Source organism: Ursus arctos, unplaced genomic scaffold, assembly GCF_023065955.2.
Source record: "Ursus arctos isolate Adak ecotype North America unplaced genomic scaffold, UrsArc2.0 scaffold_3, whole genome shotgun sequence".
NCBI classification, from domain to species: Eukaryota; Metazoa; Chordata; class Mammalia; order Carnivora; family Ursidae; genus Ursus; species Ursus arctos.
In genome coordinates this window covers 78,940,276-78,962,924 of record NW_026622985.1, presented here as the reverse complement: position 1 = coordinate 78,962,924, position 22,649 = coordinate 78,940,276, and the positions used below count along the sequence as shown (strand labels likewise).

The 22,649-nt window shown below is 40.7% G+C and overlaps 1 protein-coding gene across 1 annotated transcript in view; it reads right to left on the bottom strand.

Moving 5' to 3' along the window:
• SND1 (staphylococcal nuclease and tudor domain containing 1) overlaps positions 1 to 22,649 on the bottom strand; it is a 405,871-nt gene that overhangs the window by 260,393 nt on the left and 122,829 nt on the right. The gene's annotated exons all lie outside the window — the stretch shown is intronic.

The following is a 22,649-nucleotide window of genomic DNA, read 5'->3' as shown; positions in this document are numbered from 1 at the left end:
TGTAATATCCAAACTGGAAACAACCAAATGTTCGTCAACGAGGAAAAGACCTATATAAACTGTGGTAGAGAAGAAGCTCAGTATGTATTAGGGCCCTTCAAATATTTGTAGATACACTATGAATCTAGTTCTATTATTCTGTAAGCCACTATTAAGCACCGGCCAACTCTTAGCCCCACACGAAGCTCTCTGTAAATACATGTTATAATCCTGGATTCAAAATTCTTGCGACCTAACAGAGTAATACAAGAAAAGCTATGACATGGCAACAGATATGAAATGGCAACACAAAGCAGTTTTGAGTAAGTGCTAAATTGTGTGATACAGACTAGGGACTAAGTGCTATCAGAGTTCAGGGAAGTGGAAAGAAAGAAGTAATCAGGAAATGTTTCACTGACAAGGTGACATGGTTTCATTGACTTAATATCAGTTTATAGGATAAGAAAAAACTAGAAAGAAAATTAGAGTTGAAAAAACAGAACAAGCTAAAGGAGGCAGGAATAAATAGTGTTTCAATACAACATGCACACACATGAACATCAACATACACAATTCTTTCGTTATCTCACAGGTCCCAGACTTCTCCCCAAAGAGGTTACTGTTCTAAGCAATGTAACTTTGAGAATATGGGAGAAGGTTCTAGAGGAACTTGACAAAGAGGGGATGGATAGGAACTAAAGTGACAGGAGAAGCACTTGAAGAAATGAATGAACAGAGAGGCGCCTGGGTGGCTCAGTCGGTTAAACATCTGCCTTTAGTTCAGGTCATGATCCCACGGTCCTGGGATCAAGCACTGCACTGGGCTCTCTGCTCAGCTGGAGCTCTGCTTCTCCCTCTCCCTGCTTGTGTCCCCTCTCTCTAATAAATAAAATCTTAAAAAAAAAAAAAAAGAAAGAAAGAAACTAACGAACAGAATGGATAGAGGGGATAAAAGAAGAAGAATCCAATATTCTAACTCATGGTGACACTCACATGAAGTCAATAGAAGTTTGCCTTTTGATGGGGGGGTGTGGAGGGCTGGAGGATGTTACAAGAAATAGGGAGATTTTGGCTACATTGCTAGGTCTGATTAATGTCTCTCCCCAGCTGAGCCCCTAAGTTCTACAAGAACAGAGATCCTGTCCATTTCTGTTATTCTGTGACCCTGGAAACAAGTAGAGTGCCTCCACTCATAGTACATGGTCAAATAATAGTTGGATGAACTAACTACAGAAGAAATATGCAAAATGACATATACGCAGAAACCAAGTATGCTAGAAGAATAGGACTACATAGATAGATTTTAGAATCCCTAGGACCCAGATCATACGGGAAGAAAAATTCACAAATAAGAAAATCAAGGACTAACTAATCCAGAGGTGTGCGGCTGCTTACCCATCCTGTACACTTAGCCCACCTGGCCTCACCTTTTTAATCCACTCTATACCAAAAGAGGTTTTCTTAAATAGCCAACTACTCCTAAATAAAAAACCTTTATCATTTTTAATACCCCATATTTAAACTAATCCTAAGGACAATATTGAGGTCAAGGGAATTGAAATAGGTGTTTCCTCCTATACCCTAACCAAGCCTTGGTGCCCAGAACACATCATTTAAACAATTCATTGACATCACCAAGAAAATCTCTATGAGAATGCACAGAATTAAGTTTGAGCTCCACATTGATCAACCAACTGCCTTCTAGCTCCTCTGGTTAAAACAACAGTACCAACAAGGTGGCGGCAGCATTCCAGCACTCAGTGCTCTTCTTGGAAGTTAAGGAGGCATGTTCAGAAAGGAAGGCGAGCTCCTGTTCCTTCTTGGATGTGTAGGACTCCACATGCTCTCACTGGGGACAACGTGGATGATCACACTTGGATCAGATTCCTAGGGTGTCATGATCACTGTCTAATAAGTGAGGGATGGCCCTAAACACAAAGTTTTTTTTGCAAGAAAAAAAAAAAAAGAGGAAAACAGGATACATGAGGGTTGCTGGGGTAGAGGGAGTTCTGCGTTAACACAAGGGCAAATAGCCAAGGGCAAATATACAGGCAACCAAATCAAAATAGTGAGTCTGAGGAGCTAAGTATAATATATAAGCCACAAAACAGAGTTTATGATGACAGTCAATGATACAGTAAGAACGTTTGCTAGACAGAAGAGTCTAGGTGCCAATAATGAACAGGATTTTTAATAAAGACAAAATCAACGGTTATCCGAATCAGCCCTTGGGAATAAAGAAGTGCCAATGTTTATATTCACCATGCAATGGAGGATAATCTATTTGCAGAGAGTAGCTGCGTAATTAATTACACAAGCCTAAGTGAACAACATTATAAAAAGCTAAGTGAACAAAATATTGACATTTACCTTGCATAGCCTCATGATTTATCACAGAACCTGAATGTGTGAACCTTCCCCTACTTATTCTGAAACATCACAGAGATCACAAGGCAGTATGACTTGACTGGACTCCGAGACAATGAATGAAAGCTAAGAAATAATAGTTTCAACAAATATTCAAATGAAGATCATGAGATGAGGTACACCTAAATGAGTGAAAATGACTATCTGAACAAGAAAGACACGCAACAGAACTGGCCCAAGCCAAAATGCTCTCAGAAGAATGAAAGAAAATAGACAGTATATCAACAAACATCCCAATAAAAAACTGGGCAACTTCAGAGTCCGATTATATGTCTCTTAGGAAGCTAGGAAAGAACTAGTAGCACAAGCAGAAAACAAGGTACCACGAGTGAAAACAAAATGATCTTGTTACTCTAACCCTTCGGAGCTAGTAGCTATTGACATCTGCAAACATCTTACAAGAGAGATATTAGAAGTCCCTAGGAAACCACAAAATAAAAGCAATTCCTCCAAATTACCAGGTACATAAAAGCCTTTGAAATCTCTAAGAGGCAATTGAGGTATGGAATGCATTCTGAGAAAACAGGACTTTAGCGGAATCTTGCCTGCTAAAAAGGACTGTCTAGTTTAGATTCTAATTTACACAGAAATAATTTTTAAAAAATAAAAATAGAAGAGAATGCTTGCTTTATCTGGTGGGCAGATAATACAAAAACCAATACGTGCTGTAATCACTATTCATCCTAAGAAATGACGTTGTATGTAGGCCCTGCAATGACTCACACATTAGAGATGACTTCAATTATCTGTACCTCTCACTGGTTTGGAGAGGGAGGCCCAACACCCACATCTCAGCATCTAAAGACCCACTTGGCATTTTTACAGCAAGTTATATTTGGCTGGTTGCCAAAATGCAGTTGCTGTTCAATGCTCACTTGGAGGTAATGGACGAAACCTCCAATCAAGGCCTTACATTCAACCTCCTAGTTTTGGGTCTCAACCTCAAGCCAAATTTTATCTAGCACCTCCTATAGTGAAAAAATTATAGTAAAAAAAATCTAATGCCCTAGAGATACTGCAGGATTTCTTAAACAAGGCTTGAAACAAACCACGGGGCAAAAAAAAAAGTAATTGTGGTTCCACTAAAATTAGAGCAGTTCTTTACTGAAAAGACTTCATGAACACAGTTGACAGGTCAAAGTAGGTTTAGCAGCTAATGACTGAAACAGATACGGAAAAAGCCGAGGAGGAAGACAGGCAGCTGGTGCACAGGACTACAGCTGTCATGTGACCAGGGTAGGCCTTATGGGGCACATTAGAGTTTGACAAAGACTTAAGGAAGGTATGGGATAGAGCCATCTGGAGAAGGGCAGGGAGAGTGGCCAGTGCAAAGACCCTGTGTTAGGAGCATGCCTGGTGGGTTCGAGGAGGAGCAAAGACACCACTGTAGCCACAACAGTGTGCACAAGGGGAGAGAAAAAGGAGATGAAGACACAGATCTGACTTAATATTTGAAAAAATTACTTTGGCCACTTTTTTGGTAACAAACACTATGGAAAGGAAACAGTAGAGCAAAGGGAGACCAAGGAGGAGACTATGCCAATGATCTGGGCAGGAAACGGTGGTAGATTACATCAAGGAGGCAGCAGAGAGGGAGGTAAGAAGTGGTCAGGATCGGGAAATATTCCGACAGACAGACGGCATGAGAGGTGTGGAAGAAAGGGAGGAGCCAAGGATGACTGCGAGGGTTTTTATCTGAGCAAAAGGACAGAGGGGTGGAGTCACCAGAGGAAATGGCCAGGAGTTCAGTTCCGGGAATGCTACACTTCCAAGCAGGCACTCTGGGTAGACAAGGGTGGAGCTGGGAGGAAGGCTCTGACCTGGTGATAAACCAGTTGCGGGCATGTAGGTGGTGTTAAAGTTAGGAGTCTGAAAAGGACTGAGGACCAGGCCAAAGGAGAATGACAAGGAGCACTCAGGGAGCTGAGAAAGAGGACACTACCAGAATGTCAGTCCCTGGGAGCCAAGGAAAGAAAGTGAATTGAGAAGGAAGGAATGACCAACAGTGTTAAGTGCAGCAAGGCAGGGGAGAGCAGGACTATGATTTGCATGGTGGATTAAGCTAAGTGAATGTCATCAGTAACTGGACAAGGAGAGTTCTGGGGCAGTATCAAGGGCAGACGCTGTCAGGAACCAGGAATGGGAAGCGAAACCCTGGAAACAGCAAGCACATGCAATGCTTCCGAAGGCTGTACCACAAAGGAATACAGGGATTATGTGGCAGCTGGCAGAGGAAGCAGGCGAAGAGAAAGCACTTCTGTTTTTCATTGTAGAGGGGAGAAATGACAGGCGATGGTCCAGTGGAGAGCAAACAAGGGACAATGTAGAAGAGAAGACAGGACTTCCAAGGCAATGTCCTTGAATAGGCAAGACAAGAGTGGCTTGACACAGAGCCACAATTCATCATCAGGTACATGTATGCAGCTACTATCAGGAGGCAGATGTGGTGTAAGAGTCACTGGAAGTTCTGATTAGATCTGCTCTGCAAAGAAAGGAAGAACTCTAGCATATCACTAAGAAAAGAGAGGAAACAATCCAACGGGAGAATTGGCAAAAGGTATAAACAGACATGTCACTACAAAACTCCAAATGGACATTAAGTATAGGAAAAAAACAAATTTTAACCAATAATCAAGCAAATGTGAATTGAGATACTACAGGACATCCATTATACTGGCAAAAACATTTAAGGTGAGAATGTGGGGCAATGGGAGTGTCCTCTAACCACAGATGGGGAGTAAAACATGGCTCAACTACTGGAGCATCTTGACAGAGTGCTACTTACCATCATCTGGTTAAATCCCTGTAATTAAGAAATTCTACTGAAAGGCAGGTATGTACCCTAGAAAAGACTCATATGTGCAAGACAAATGTAACAACATTCACACTAACGCTTATGGTACAACCCTAGAGTAGAAAACTACAGAGCAGTTAAGCTAAATTAGAGCAACCCAAATGAAAAAATATTGAGCAGAATAAACAAGTTGTAGAATGATCTGGTAAAATCCCACATACAGACTAAAAACACATGCAACATTATTCATAGAGCTATACAGGCAGCAAAAGTACAAAAATGCAAAGAAATGAAAGACAATGGGTACTGATGTGGGATGGGTAGTGGGAAAAAGAGAAAATAAGCAAGGGGAAAGAAAGAGGTTTGAGGATGAGTATATGAGACACCCAGCTTTCTCTGTGAGGTTTTCAGTCTTTGAAAGAAAGAGAAAAAGAAGATCTGAAGAACAGGTGGTATAATACCAAGGCTGAAAAAAGAATGTTTGTTAATTTCTATAATGTTGGAATGTTTTTTAAGCGAAAAATGTTCAGGGATAGAAAACTCCAAACCTTGTTTGGTCAACATTTTCCCTTTGCTCACAATATTTTACTGCAGAGAAATAAAATATGAAACAATGGGTCATTCTTTTCCTCATAAAAAAATGCATTAAATTCCATTTTTTCCCTCCAAAAAAAAAAAAAAAGATGTTCATAGATGTATCCTTCCATGAGGCAGAATGGAATAATTTAACTACAAATATACTCTCAAATAACCAGGGTCAAAAATAAGTTTGATTTTTTATTTTTAATAGGAGACTTGAACTATAATAATATTAATTAAAGTAGCCAAGCAGAGTTGTACTCTATCAAGATCTTAAAACTGACCGTTGCACTAAAATAAGAACACATGATCAGATTAAAATGGATAAAATTTCCAACAGTAAATAATGGCCCGGTCCCAGCTGCCCTGCCACACACACCATTTCAATAAACAAAGGCCGCTATTTCCATTTGAATTATAGACTGAACACGGGAACATTACCACATGCCCTGGGCATATTTACAATCAAGAACCTTTCAATTCCCTTGGCAGCCCAGAGACAGAATCCACAGGGGCATCCACTATTTTATGGTCCTTAGCACACAGAGTAGCATATTTTTAATAAAGGTGGTCAGCTAACTAGAAAGCTATAGTCAGCACCTGGGGAAAGGTTCAAAATTTTAAGTGGCTTGCCCAAGTAGAAGTCAGCTTGTATCACTCTATCTAAAGGAACATACACAGTAAGTGCGTATACCCGAACGTTTCTCCAAGAGTTGTTTCACAGAAAAAAGACGCTTATTTCCCAATTAGCTCCATTTCATTCTGCCCATCAAAGTATCTCTCAAAGGTAAACAGAGTCTATTAAAGAGAAACGATCTGTGTAAGTCCCAAATTCACAACGCAATACATTTCATACATATCTCCAGGAAGCAAAGAGGGAATGGTAAACAATAGAAACTTAAATCAAATTGAGGGGGGAAGGAAATGATTATAAAAAATTCACAGGTATAAGACTGGAAGGGGCTAGTCTTTCAACCCCATGATTATGCCTCTGAAGTGTTTCATTGCTTCTATAGGTCCCTCAAATTTCTAAATTTTTCTGACAACCTATTTGATCTTGCTGATTCCATGTTTAAGGATCTGATAACATGTATGAAAAACACTGGAATTTAAGGTTTAATAATCAATGCTATTATTAGTAATGAGGTTCAAGCTGAAGAAGTCTGAGAGAACAGTAGAAACAGGAAGGTCATTTTTGACCTTATCCCTAAACTTCTCCCCTCCAACAGGTCATAAAACCTCATGGGAGAGATGCCCTCCCTATATCTGGAGGAAGGAAAAGAACATCCTTATTTCCAAGGGAAAGATAACACTGCAAAGAATCCAAACCAACAGGCCTTGACACTTTCCTCATACTCTTTCACCTATTGTATTTCTACCCGGCAGTCCACTCTTCATTGACCTAACATAAAAACACTCAGGTCTGTTTCTTAGAGTCTTTATTTTCTTATGAAAGCTCCCATGTCACATAAAACTTACATTAAATAAATCTGCAGGTTTTTCTCCTGTTAATCTGTCTTTGTCAGTTTAATTTTTGGACCCATGCAGGGACCCTATGGGGGAAGGAAAACTTCCCTCCCCTATAGTAACAACCCTATCACCCTACAACAACAACCCTATCAAGCACGCTGAGTGCTGACAGCAATGCTACCTGGATCGTGGTGGCAAGGATTATGATTCCAATTTTACAGCAAGGAAAGGTTCTGGACCCAGCTATCTCAGAGGCCTATGCCCACTGCTGGTGGGTGGGACACTATACTCTGGGCTTGTTATTTCCAAAAAGCAATCATTGCCTGTCAGCAGTTGTCACATTTTGGTGTGCCTAAGAATCACTGGAGAGCTTGTAAACATGCAGACTGCCAGGCCCACATCAGATATTGTGATTCGGTAAGTCTGGTGTGTGATTTCCATAATTCTGTATTTTTAACAAGTAGCGAGGAGGTCTGTGGGCCACACCTTGAAAAATGATGCCGTATGTATTGAGTGCCTAGCCCCACTTAAAACAATGGCAAGAAAAGGGAGGTTAAAAGGTTTTAAGAAGTCAGAAAGCAATACTGAAGTGCTTAATGTCAAATGGTTAAACAAAAATAAACAAGTAAATAACTGGGGAGTTCAAGTGTATCTCTATATATGTAGCTGGAGGTAACTCGACATTCTCCTTAAACTTCTATATAGATGAGACGGCTTAAGACATTCTAGTAATGGTGACAAAACAAGATTTTCAAATATTCCTCAAGTCCACCTATAAGAAGACCGAACGTGGAATCTGAGAATCAAGAGAGAAAACCAACCTGCCCATAGGTAGGGAACGGCAAAAGTAGGCATATCCTCTCTCCTGTCTGCCCCTGTCCTCAGATACACAGTGGTCTAGACCTAGACTAGCCACGGTGACAACAGAAAAGAGGAAGTGACAAGTCCCCAAAACAGGCCCAGTTACAACCTGGCAAGGTGCCAGGAAAACTGCTTCACGGTTTATCCAAACAGGGAAAGCAGCAGAGCAAATTTAGGCAGCCTCGTGTCCTTGAAGGGACTCGCCCGTCATCTGCAGTGCAAGGCATATGATTATGTTCCACAGGAACTTGCACATCCCAAAATTAAAGTACCATTTTCAAGACCATCATGAAAGGGGAAAAAAACGTCTCTGGAGGCTGCTCTTCTACTCAATTACATTAGCCAACTATGAGCATTTTCAGAAGTACTTGCTATTTATTGCTCAGATGCAGTAGGGCTGAGGGAGGGAAAGGAGGGGAAAGAGGCCAAATATCAGGTCTCTTCCCCCCAAGACCCTGTCAAGGCTTAAAGAATAAATACTTTAAAGGCTCTAAGGGCTCCAAAACCATGATCCAAGCAGCAAACCAAATGGGGTCCCTTCACTCAGCTGCAAATACTTCTGCAGGCAGAGGAGGGAGTGAAATAAAAGAGCAGCACTACCCCTCACAGACCTCAAGCCTCAAGAATGCCAAAGCTCGGAAGTGAGAAGCTGCGCGATCCACAGCAAAGCTGCTCCCGGGCCCAGGGAGAAAACTGAAAACAAAAGAGACTCTGGAGTCCTGCCCCGTCGTCTTCTCCCTGCATAGGGACAGCTTCCAACAAGTAAGAGGGCAAAATCTTTTCCCCCACTCACCAACTGCTCTGAAAATAGAAGTCTGCTCCAAGGGGGAACTAAGTCTGAACTATTCCTTTCCTACAGGAATAGTGAGGTTTCTGCCCATAAGACTGGGATAATGAGACAGAAAGGGCACTGGATCCTTGAAGAGAACAAAGCTCAAGTTCACTACTCCTGAAGTCATAGACGAAAGAGATGCCCTGGACCTTGAAATCAAACGCTCCTCACGCACGTGATGGCAACAAATGATCAAGAGTGAGTACGCAGCTTGCCGCTGATCAATAGAATAAGAGCCTGGGCTCTAATCGATGATTCTGGCACCAGCAGCTCCTGGCTGCTCACGTGCCTCAGTTTCTTCCCAAGAATCAGCAATTTAAAGAATTACCTGGCATTATACAAGTGAAAAGAGTGAGAAGCAGGCAAAATTATTTCAAAACCCTGTAAATATCATAAAAGGGTTAGATATACTAGTACAAATTAAGGCAACTCCAAGTTCACATTCAAGGAACATTTCAGGTAATATAAACTCCACGGGAAAACCAAATCTACACTTTCAGTGTTACGAAGAAGCAAAGCTACTTAGCTGAGTTAAGTTTTACAACATCTAACGTGGATGTTAACAAGAGCTAAAATGTCAAGAGACGGAAGAGATAAGCCAAAGTTACAGCACTAATCACTTTCTGCCTTGCGTTACTGTAATTTAATTACTCCATATAGGTCTTATCTTCCCTACCAGATCACACAAGGGAAGATCACCGGGAGAGAAAAAAGATCGTTATATTGCCCAGAAAGTGCCTAGCATAGTGCCATATTCCTAGAAAATGCAACATACTGAGAAAACAAAATGAGGAAAACAAAAAGTCCTATCTAAAAGATTTTTTATTTTTTTATTTTTATTTTTTAAAGATTTTATTTATTTATTCGACAGAGAGAGAGACAGCCAGCAAGAGAGGGAACACAAGCACGGCGAGTGGGAGAGGGAGAAGCAGGCTCCCAGCGGAGGAGCCTGATGTGTGGCTCAATCCCAGAACACCGGGATCACGCCCTGAGCCGAAGGCAGACGCTTAACGACTGAGCCACCCAGGCACCCCTAAAAGATTTATTTTTTAAAACTCAAACTGTAGGGGCGCCTGGGTGGCACAGCAGTTAAGCGTCTGCCTTCGGCTCAGGGCGTGATCCCGGCGTTCTGGGATCGAGCCCCACATCAGGCTCCTCTGCTATGAGCCTGCTTCTTCCTCTCCCACTCCCCCTGCTTGTGTTCCCTCTCTCGCTGGCTGTCTCTCTCTCTGTCGAATAAATAAATAAAATCTTTAAAAAAAATAAAAAATAAAAAAATAAAACTCAAACTGTACTTCTTGTGATCATAGGAATAAATGGAACTGGTTAATAAATATCGAAGTGAATTGAAAGGGGGGTGAGGGGAGACAATATTGTTGTAGGTTCATACCATTGTTATTAGCAGAGTCACTGAATGAATGCCCCTCATACAACACTACGTGAAGGTAAACTATTTCTAATGTCTCTACCTTCTGGCTAGTATTACCAAGTAAGATGTTATACTAAACAAATGATATTACTGAATACCGATTAAAAAGATTCCAGGCGGGGCGCCTGGGTGGCACAGCAGTTAAGCGTCTGCCTTGGGCTCAGGGCGTGATCCCGGCGTTGTGGGATCGAGCCCCACATCAGGCTCCTCTGCTATGAGCCTGCTTCTTCCTCTCCCACTCCCCCTGCTTGTGTTCCCTCTCTCGCTGGCTGTCTCTATCTCTGTCAAATAAATAAATAAAATCTTTAAAAAAAAAATAAAAAAGATTCCAGGCTAGATATCTCACTGTACCAAACTATAAAATCGAGGCTCTCTGTAAGCGGTGATGCAAAAGTAATACTCTAACTCCAGTGTGTAGTGTCAGAAAAAACAAGTGTACAAAATCCAAATAATTGGTCTGTTCTCTTTTGACCTGGTTGAGAATTTAAAGCAATCTTCTGTTCTCTCTGTAAGTTTGACATAATGAATTCTATTACTTACCATCTTTGAAGAAAAAAAAAACATCATTAGCTAATGGTTACCAGAAATCCTTAGAAGAGCACATAATACCACTCAGAATTTAAGTAAAGCTGAACTGATATTTTTAAAATATCAAGTGTGACAGTTCAACACTAAAATAAATGATACTAAACTACAATATAAAAGCAGATTTCCTACTGTGGAATTGAAGTACCAGTCCCCACCCCCCCCCAACTCATAAATTTGAGATTAAACTTAAGCCTAGACAAGGGCATGTGCTGGGGTGATGTTTCTGGTGGCTAAGATGGAAGAAAAGAGAAGGCCAGGGGAAGACTGCAGGGCCCTTCCTCTGTTCTGGAGACTGATCTGCAACAATCCTAACAGGTGCAGTGTGATGCTGAATGACGCACGCACTCTTCATGTGCTGTTCAAATGAGCAAACGGGGCTGGGAATAAAAAATAATGAGTGACTCTCTAGTAGGGCCTCTTTCTACTGAGCTAGTAGTTCCAAAGATTGATTGCAAACATGAATCAATGTGAACATGGGAAATCCCTTCACTGGAAAGAACACAAAAAGTTTGCAAATAAGAAACCAGAGTTTAAAAGCGGAAGGGAAAATGGAGCAAGGAGAAAGCATCTTCAAGGACAAAAGCAGGCCTGGAGGTCTGCGAGGTAATGGAAACCAGCAGGGACTGGTATATCACAACTGGCTCTTCCCTTCTGGAACTGCTTTCCTTTTCACTGGAAGCTCATAATTAACCAGTTGGCCCCAAATCATGTTTTCTAGTAATGGAGAAATCTTCTCCCACATTTCTTACCCTTCATCCCCAGGCTAAAAATGGAGAGCCAATGCCCTCAGAAGAGACAACCCCGTTACTTAAAGTACAGGCTACTTGCCAGATGAAACCCATCCAGCACAGTGATGTGCCACAAGCCCTCCCACAGTTCTAGAAGAAGAGGAAGGAAAAGGAGGAAAAGAAAAGAAATCTTACAATAGGAAACCAATTTTCTCTGTAACAGACCGCAGGATCAGGGAAGCCCATTCAGAAGATAATTTTTGTTAGAGAAATGTTTCTTTGTGAATGCCTTTCCTTCTTCACCACATTAAAAAATAATTATTAAAGTTTCTTCCTGGAACAACACAGAAGGGAAAATGATGCTGGATATGACACCATTATTTAGCTGGTGCCAGTGGAACCTTTAATTGAGCCAGATTTCCAGTCAAATTTGTGCAATAAATTGTGATGCATTTCAGAAACCGAGACTGAATTATGTAAGTGCACGGCGTAAGGTCTCCCTTTAGACGCTGAGCTTCTGCCTTGCCAGCTGCGTCACTCCAAGGTCTAAATCAGGCTGCCGGGTCTAGTGCCACGTACTTTATCCACCAAATTCAAAGTACTCTCAGTCTGGGTTTAATTCACTAAAATGAGGCCCATGCCTTCAGGACAGGTATCATTCTAGCCCTACAGAACAAAGAGGACTCTCTCTCACTCTATAGTCTACCTGTCATCAATCAGAAAATGCCAACATTTATCAGGCACTACCACCATGGAGAAACATGGATGAATCAAGTTCCGAGAACCATGAACAGCATGGACATTCAGGTCCAGTGCCCAGCTGGCAAGGCAATTCTTTCTAGAGACATTAAGCCTTGCTCTACCACAAGAAGAGACCTTGACAAGGTTGAATCCAGACTTGCCAGAAGTTGTTCCTGGAAAAGAGACTGTCCTTTCACCCAACCTGGAATAAACACAGTCAGGAAGGGGTTGAGGTTATTCTGTACCAGTCATTTGCACCTAATGCACAAGCATTCTAGTGACCAGATCCCCAGAAGAGTCCGGTGAGGTCAGGACGGCCTGAGTAGGGAGCCTCCCACTCTGAGCTCTGCAACGGTGGTTATCATCCATGGCTGTGTCGTCAGGCTGAGACTGGTGCCTTCGTCACTGAGAATGCAGTTTAAGCTCCTGTTTTATGTAATATCACTCTAAACTCCCTGGTTCTTCTAGCCACAAACAAAACTTTAACTGCGCCTATTTAACAACATTTTTATGTCAATCACATCACCATCCCACTGTGACAACCACACGCTTACTGTTCCTATTGCTGGCCTTCTGACTTAACTCCCTAAGAGAAAGGGATGGCTCCACTCTCAACTTCTCCACACTGTGTTAAAAAGCAAAACGAACATCCCAAACCATGTGAATGCCTACTATGCGCTTGGTACTTTAAAATTTACTTCTAATCCCCACAGCAACCAATTAAGCTGGAATGACTAGCTTTGCTCGAATAAGTTAGATGCCCAGACAAAAAACATGCTCAAGATAACACATGTCCGAGCAGAAGATCCCAAGAAAGATCTGTGTGGCCCCAGAGCCCATACTAGTTTCTCTCTTGCATCTGCCTCAATACTACTGAGGTGGCAAGGACGGACAGATTATCCACAGGCTTTTCACTCTCATCTGGTTACACACCCAACCCCCCACAGACCTGAAAAGGTCAATTAATTTCGGCGTGTACTGCATGCCCAACCAAAGCCACCACCCAGCTCCTGGGAAGCTCGTCGAGATTAAGTAAGTTGGACACAGTATTTGTGCCAGTTATGAAGCTACTGTCACTCAGTTTCAGACTTAACCTTTTTTAAATTTCACTTTGTGATGCTGGGATGGGAAAACTGCCAAGCACGTTTCTGCTTTGCCAGCTGGTTCCCTGTTAGGCTCTGCCAGTAGGGGATGTTAGCAGGAGAATGGACAGGAAGAAGGGACAAACTCTTTCCTAGTATTGTCAGCTTCTCCAGAGCTACCCTTCTTCCTCTCAGCAATGGCAGTTTGTTCCAGGAGCAGTAACTGATTCCAGCTTACAGTTTTCCCAACACTCCCAGAAGTCGTCTCATCACACCTCCTCAGATTCTCCGGAACCAATCAACATGCAGCCCCTCCTGGCAGGTCTGGGTCCCAGCTCGATGGTGTTTCTCCTTCAAGCTTGGAGACACAAACATCAGCTCAACAGAGCTCTGTGTCCCCCTACCAATGGGTCCATCCTCCAAATTTCTAAGTTTTCATGTGATCTTATTTGTCCTCCCGACCCCACCAGTGGTAGCTGCATCTTCTAATGAACACCCCCTGTGAACCTTAGGGTTCTCTTTTGCGTTTTTAGTATTCCCATGCCTGATTAATAATTTCTTATATTAAGTTGCATCTGTTAAAATAACTGGTATGGCTTCTGTCTCCTAAAACAGTGGCCAAAAGCCTCCTTGCTATATAACTGGACAAAGAAACATGCAACCACTAGATAGGTCAATACTCTTGATAAGCAACTCTCTCCTCTGAGAGTACTACCTCTTACCCATTCCAGACTACTGGCACCTGACCAGGACCCCTATATCAGAACCATCTATGATGTAAAAATGTGCGCAGAAGCTTCAAGAAAAATGGAACAAGTGCACATGAAAAGCTTCCACAGTTAAAACAGATGATGGGAGTGGAGCTCCCGGGTGGCTCAGTTGGTTAAGCGTACGACTCTTGATTTCGGCTCAGATAATGATCTCATGGTCGTGAGATCGAGCTTTGTGCTTAGCACAGAGTCTGCTTGAGATTCTCTCTCTCTCCCTCTGCCACTTCCCCTGCTCCGCTAAGTAAGTAAAATCTTAAAAACAGGTGATGGAGAGAAATGCTTGAAAGATTTAACTGGTTACACAAGTACCACACTAGAGTAAAGAGATTCCCAAGCCAGTATGTGCCTAATCCATGAAGTCAACAAGACATAAAATTTAAACAATGAGAAGATTGTATCCTAAACTTTTTCTACCTGATACATTGTTAAATGCTCTCTTGGATAGTGAATCATTTTGTGATCTTAAAAAGCTCAAGCTACATTCATGGTTTCAAAGCTTGGGATCATGGTAAAGATGGAAAAGTAAAAAGCTTAAATGTTTCAAGGTGGTTACTACCATAAAGAGGAATAGAAATAAAGTGAGGGTTAGTAGGGATGGCCAAATTCATAGGCATAGAACACTAACAACATGTCATTTTTCTACTACAGCAGGATGGAAAAATAACACCAGAGTTGATATTATACAACTTAACATAAAAGGTTACTGAATGGTTTCTAGAAATGTCTCTTATGTCATAAGCTCCCCCCCTCCAGAAAAAAGGAAAGGAAAGGAAAGGAAAGGAAAGGAAAGGAAAGGAAAGGAAAGGAAAGGAAAGGAAAGGAAAGGAAAAAGAAAAGTAGAGCTCAATGGTTACCAGGGACCTGAGCAGAAGGGGAAAAACATGTTTAATGGGTACAGAGCTTCAGTTCTACAAGATAAATCTCTGGAGGTCTGTCTCCCAACAACGGAAATATACTTAACACTTCTGACTTGCACACTTAAAAAATAAGGAAAATGGTAAATTTCAAGTTAGGAGTTATTTTACCACCAGAAAAAAGAAGAGCTCATTCAAAATAAGTCTGATTTCTATAATCCGGGAGAATCATCAGCATGCTATCAAATTCCAAGTTAACATGCGAATTTTCAGATGTAATTCCAGATCTCTGGTTGACAGCATTAAAAAAAGAGATTACTTAGTCACTATTTATGGATATGATCAAACATGCTAGTCCAATTCTCATCCCAACAACTTTATTCCAAACTGTTTCCTTCCTGAACAAGAACAAGAACCAAAATGGAATCTTCTACTCCTCTTTTTATAAGTTCTATCCTATGCCTGGATGTGACTGCTATCTCAGCACTAAAGATCCTGCTTACTAAAATGACAAAAATTCTGCAAGACCATGTTCAAATGCCATCCACCCCAACAGCAAACCTTCTTGGAGCTCTCTAACCAAATGTCGTTTCTCTTCTTGTGAAATATCTCACCCACACGTAGACTTCTTACATCCCGTAGGTGATTAGAAGCTACTCCAGGTTAAAAACAGCATCATACTCACCTTTTTAACCCAACTGTATCTATTTAATCCTCAGAACAATTCAGCAGAGCAAGCAAATGAGGCTCAGTGTAATTTAGACCCTAGGTCCCACCAGGAGAAAATGGCAGGGGCAAAAGCTGAACTCCGATTCCATAATCCATAGCTACTAGATTTTTCTACAAGGCATTTAAGGACCCTGTGTGCTGCTCCAAAAGCTTAGGGGAGCAGAGAAGGAGACATTTTCCTTCTTTCAACCACTAAGCATTTTGTCCTATAAGAGTAGAGTTGGTGTGCAAAAAGAAAAGAGAAATCACAGTTAGCATGAGCATTCCCTACAAAGCACCCCCCCGCCCCCCACAGAGATGTGTGCAAGGTGACCTCCTCACCCAGAACTCCAGCTCAGCCTCACCACTCGATGACAAGAATGCTGGGTGGCTCCTAACAAATGTTGCTGAATGTGAGAAAACTACCCAGGGTCACTGCTAATGAGAAGCCAGAACATCTTGCCACTTAGCTACAGAATGTTCACCTAATAAATCTTACAGATTTGAACACAACCCAAGACCAGGAGGTTACAGGAAAACAAAACAAAACAAAACAAAACAAAACAAAAATTCAGAAACACCAGCTTAAAAATCCCTATCACCTCCCTCCATACTTCCCAAAAAATGAGGTATAACTCATACAGTTTGTTATCAGTCCTAATCAGAAATAAAAGAAAAGGCTGTAAGTAAAAATAAAACCAAAAAAAAAAACACCTAATATTTCCTTCTGAACAGTTCAATTGTAATATATGGTCACTTATGCTCCTGAGGAAATTTCTCTTTTTACCTTGATTTAGCTTTATTGATCTAATTTTAATCAAGGACAAGTGTACAGCAAAGGATGAAGGGTCAGCAACCCAAATGAAATAGAGAAACAAGAGATAAACACTCTAGCTCAGCAAATGGGTCAGCTTGGTAACAGGCCCCAAAGAACTATCATGGCCACATAACAAGGCATTGGGGAAAATCAGTCTGCATACTTTTTTTTTTTTAATTGCAGTCCACGGTATTTCCTTAAGGGCAGAAACTGTCTTTTGTAGGATGGAGTGCTGCCCAGCACAAATGAACCACAAATGTTAAGGTTATAACTAAGCATGGAAACAATACCATCATGTAGGACAGTCACTATCAAAGTGAGAACTGGAAAACACCCTTGTTTCAGCTGTAAAATATTTCACTTATTTGTCTCACACAAATTAGAATGCAGATTTAATCGAACAGATGAAGGCTCAAGTTTATGCACATATAATTTATGAATTTTTAAAAAGGTTTGCCAATCGATTTGGGTGTAACTAAGGGTTGTGTTTAAGCTTCTTACTTGAATTAATATACTGACAATTCATAGAACTATAAATCTACCATTAACAGCAAACCACCACGAGCTGTTTCCTGGCAGCAATGCAGCTCACAGAGCCCAGCAGAGAGGGCTGGAGAGAGAAACAAAGGGATGGATTGCCTGAGCCAGTGAGAAGTCATTCTGCATTAAGCTACACTTTGAAAAACATTATCATGTGCCAGTCGTTGGAGATAATGGTCCCAGTTCGTAAGGAAAAAATCCAAAGAAAAACGATATGCACGGCATAAAATTACAGGATTGGGCAATAGGTACAACGTGCTATAAAAACAGAGATGGAAGTGCCTAAAATCTTGAAAAGGTCAGACAGCTAAAATACTCAAGAGGAATGACCAGTTTCTGTGAGTTGTGCAAAAGCAGGGCCCATGTGGGGAATAAGAAGTGGGCGGCAGAAACTCTAAGGGAAATTAAAAAGGAAAGAGGTAGGGCAATCAGAGCACAATAATCCGATGGAGAGTTTTAAGAAGATATGACAACACGTAGTCAAGATAAAAGCTGAACTACGCCCACTAGATGTGGCAATGACTTCAGCAGGAGTAGTTTCGGTCAGCCTTTAGGGGGGTTAATAAACAGAGATGGCTAGTGTACACTAACCTTTCAAGAAAGAGTGGTAGCGAAGCAGTAGTGGTGTCAAGGGAGAATGCTGGATTTTGTTCTAAAAATAAGTAAATAAGTGAAAATCTTTATTGAATGCTTCAGTAAATTAAAGGTAGGAGAATGAAGAGAAGGATGACAATTTTTGTCATATCAATTTAGAAAGACTTGAATATGAAGGATTCATAAATATTCTACTTCCTGACCTGCTAATTATAAACCGAATGAGCTGAGAACTATGTATTTATCTCCAGGAGGGACTTAACACTTATTCATCTCCGTAGCCCCCAGCACCTAGTATTGGGTCTAACATATGGCGCACACTCAATTACTGTGTGTTGAATAAAATTACTTACTCTCTCTGGGCTTCAATTTCCTCCTCTGGAAGAAAAAAAAAAGGTGGCTGGATCTAAATGATGTTCCTTCCAACTATAAATGCCCATCAGTCTGCAACTGTTACATAAAAATGGGTCAATTCCCTATGACTCCTTGAAAATAATCCATGTTGTAACATTCACATTTAAGCAAGGGCATGAGAACAAAGTCACCACCCATTCATCTAATAATGAGACTATATGTTCATCCTGAGATGGTCCTTTGAGGTGAAAATACATTCATTAAAACAGATCACAGAAGGAAACAGAAGACAGACCTCTTCAGAAAATGTTTCGATGAGTGTTAACTTCTTCGCCCTCCCCCCCCGCCTCCAATGTAATTGCCAGTCTGCATAGATATGGGCACTAGTTGGAAACTTTAAAAATGTAAAGGAAACCTTTAAAAGTTCATTTTTAAAAATTCAAACGTAATAAATCTGCAACTGTGTAAATGTCTCATGTCTTCCAGGCCTAGGCTGTTTAAGTTTTAATCCAGATCAGGAGCTAGGAAGCAGGACAGGAAGGAGAGAGAAAGAACCAAAAGCAACAACCAAATTTCAAAAGTAGAGATGCCTTCTATTATCTGCAAGCAGACGAGAAATACTTGTGAGACATTAAAACATCAACACTGATCAATAGTTTCTCAAAGCACTCAAATGAATAACCAATTTCCATTGTCAACAAAGTTACACACCGTTAAAAATCAGAAGTCAACTATGTCCAATATTGCCGTGAAAACCTAGAAAACCAAAGAGAATCAGACTCTGATGAGGCAGTGACGTGAAACTGTGACCCACCCCTCACCATCACCACAATCCCTATCCCCTACAACCCCAGTACCTCCCCACACTGGTCCCTCAAATCTGTTCAACTCTTTCCAGAACTTCTATTCAACCTGCAAAAGTAGAATTTAAATGTAAAATAATAGGACCCTATCTACATGGAGTTTGAACAGATGTGACAGACTTTAATTAGACTTAATCCACAGGAAATATTTAAGTTGTAGGTTTTAACAATAAAGTTTTTACTTGGGATTATTTTCAAAGAACACAGAATGAATCCCCAAATGGTAGTGTGTTCAAACTTGGTAAATCACATCACTTTGTCCTGCCTATTTTCTATACTGGTCCACAAACATTTAGTTGATCAATCCAAATTGAAATCAAGTAGCATGGTTTAAAATTTATAGAAGGGGGGGAAAAAACCCAAGTTAAAAGGGGAAAAAAATGCTACAATGATTATTTGTGTTATAAAAAGATTCTTCTCTCTACATAGAAACTTTTAAAATCATTTCTTTACAAAGTTATTTTCCCACTGCTTCTAAAGCATAAATTGATTTACCAACAGTCATTTTTACTTGCAGCATTATAGGAACGTTACAGTGAGGAGCCATATACCTTCCCTTTTTCTGCTTCTAATGCCTTTAAACTATGTCTTCATAAATTTAACAAATTATCAGTATTTAATTTAGCAACAGTAAAGTTAAACTGTCCAAGAGGAAAGAAGATACAAGGGATTAAGAAAACAATGATGGCTTTGCTTCTTTTTCATCCCATTTTTTTCAGCAGCTTTCAGTCTTCAATGATAAGAGAGATTGTTCCTTCCCATTCCACACAGAGGTTATAACTTAAGAATTATGAGTGACAGGGGCAGAGGAGTAAGTAGAAAGTGTTCCCATGAGCAGATGGATGCATGGCAATGAAGGATGCGTACCAAGAACCCCCACAAGGATTCGGAGGAGAAACTCTAAGCAAATATGCAAATATGGGCCTATCATAAAGGGGCTTCTTATTCAAACAACCCATATGGGTTATGTACAGGATATCACATCCATCAAATCACTCCAAAATTCCCTGTAGTTTAACTCACGTGCTCACACTTTTCTAAAAAGAAAAGAAAAGAAAAGAAAAGAAAAGAAAAGAAAAGAGAAAGGAAAGGAAAGGAAAGGAAAGGAAAGGAAAAGAAAAGAAAAGAAAAGAAAAGAAAAGAAAAGAAAAGAAAAAAGAAATCAGCAGCTAAGAAACCTACAGCAAAGGATGAAAGAAAAGCCAAAAACAGATCAGGGGCGCCTGAGTGGCTCGGTCGCTGGGCGTCTGCCTTCGGCTCAGGGCGTGATCCCAGAGTCCTGGGATTGAGCCCTGCATCAGGCTCCTCTGTTGAGAGCCTGCTTCTTCCTCTCCTACTCCCCCTGCTTGTGTTCCCTCTCTCTCTGGCTCTTTCTCTCTCTGTCAAATAAATAAATAAATAAAAATCTTAAAAAAAACAACAACAAAAAACAGATCAAAGGAAAAGCAAGAAGACTACCAGTCTTTGTACTGAGGAGGAGGCTGTTGTCCACAAATCTAAACTTCAAGATTTAACTCCTGTGCAAAGTCCCAGTGCCACAACCAGCAGGATATATGGTTAACAAAGGGTGGAAAGAGAAATCATTCCAAATGAGGTTTTAAGTGAGTCGTGCTCAGTAACCCAGACGATTTCATTTACTTATCTAACTGAAAAATGTATTTTATCCCAGGAGCCATTAAGACGACACTGCATATGCCTAAAATAAGTAATCAATTTTAAAATGAAATTCAAGACAAAATGTATAGGTATGAAACAAAATATCCTTTAGAGCTGTAGATTTGCCAAATGTAGCTTCAAAATTTTAAGGTGGAATGTGGTGAAACCTTTGGTCTTCAAGTACAATCACAGAAGGCAAACGAGAAAGAAAAAAACAAACTGATGTCAACACATCACCAAAAAACTGGTATGCTCCAGGCTTTAAGAAGCGTCCTGAAAATGTCCCTCACGTTTTTTAGACATCTTTCTTAATGCAAGTAGATGTGAAGGTAGAAACCAAAATGGTTTTATTTTCTTCTGTACATGCTTAGAAAGCAGAAAGGCACAGGGAGGTCCAGAGACTAAATAAACATGCTGCGTAGCTTGGGTTATTAAGATAGCCAGATCTTCTACAATCTCAGTACAACTTAAATTCAATGATCTGTGCCAAGAGTCAGATAATAGAAAAATTTAAGTATCCAATACATATTGTCCTTAAACACTATCCTGTCAGCCACCATTAAATACCATTTTGCTAGTCTGTAAAATTGATATTTCATATCTAGGGAGTGTACGTACAATGGATAACTCTGGGAAAGCATTCAAGGCTTTGGACACATATTTGAGGTTTTGCAAATAATCATTAAAAATCAATTCAACAGCAAGAATGTTAACTAAATTTCATGACTATCGAACATCTCGCAAATATAATCACCCAGAAAGACACTGAACTGTTAAATTACTTTCAGGCCAAAAGGCTTATTATTAGATGGCTGAGTTCCCCAGTCGCCACCATGGATGGTATTTCTTGAAGAATGTCATCTCACTACCAATAAACTTGTATAAAGAATTTTCTTTCTTTCCCCTTTGAATAGCATGCATCAGAATTCACAAAATGTATCCATATCACTTCCGTCTTTGTATAATCAGGAATCAACTCCAAGTAGTCATTAAACAATCTTAAAGGAGGGTTTCATGTCTCCCACTTTTTCTGTGTTGTTCATCTTCCAATTAATTTCTACTTTGACTAACCCTCCCATCCCTTCCACTGGTCAATTAAAATATCTTTCGTTAGGTCAGTCCCCTTTTCGTGATTACTAGGTTTCTTCTGTTCTTTCTGCTCTCACACTGCTCATGGCTTTCTCTAAAACTACCCTCTTCCAATATTCTCCATTTCAGTAAACGGAACCTTTAAAAAAAGTTTTTGTGCTTCATTCACATCCTCATATCTCTGGACTTTCTGCCAATTTCGACACGTACATAAGAGGTTCAAAAACACAGTCTGTGAACTAGGACCAGCCTACAGTAAGGATTTCCCCAGTTTTCACAAAATCAAAAAGTAGGGAGGAACAATGTGATGAATCTGGGCTTGAACAAATTTATTGTAAACTACTCCAGACTGCAGGCCTACTATTCTTGAATTATATGTTGTTGGGTCCTTTTTTTTTTTCTTCAAGATTTTAGTTTTAAGTATTCTCTACACCCAACATGGGGCTCGAACTTACAACCCCAAGATCAAGAGTCACACACTCTACCAACTGAGCCAGCCAAGCAACCCCTCTCCCTTTTTTTTCTAACTTCTGGGAATTTGCTAAGAAGTAATAACGCTGGAGGTAGGAGAGGCACTTTTCCAGAGGGAGGGATGAGATAAGCAGTAGGAAAGATAGAGAGTTGAAAAAGGAAGCGATGCTGGACAGGAAGCCAAGGGACAGATCATCGGGGGCCTAGTATTATTTACCAGGCAGCGATGTTAAACTGTGGAATACAGAAACAAGAAAACTTGGGGAAGAAGAATGATGGGCTCTGAACTTCACAAAGACCAAATGAGCAACAGTGTGGAACAACAGATTGGAGAGAGTAATATGTGAAACAGGGAAGCAAAACGCTTGTGCCACACATGAAACAAAGCATGAGGCTTCAACAGTGGGGGAGGAAGAGTTCTGA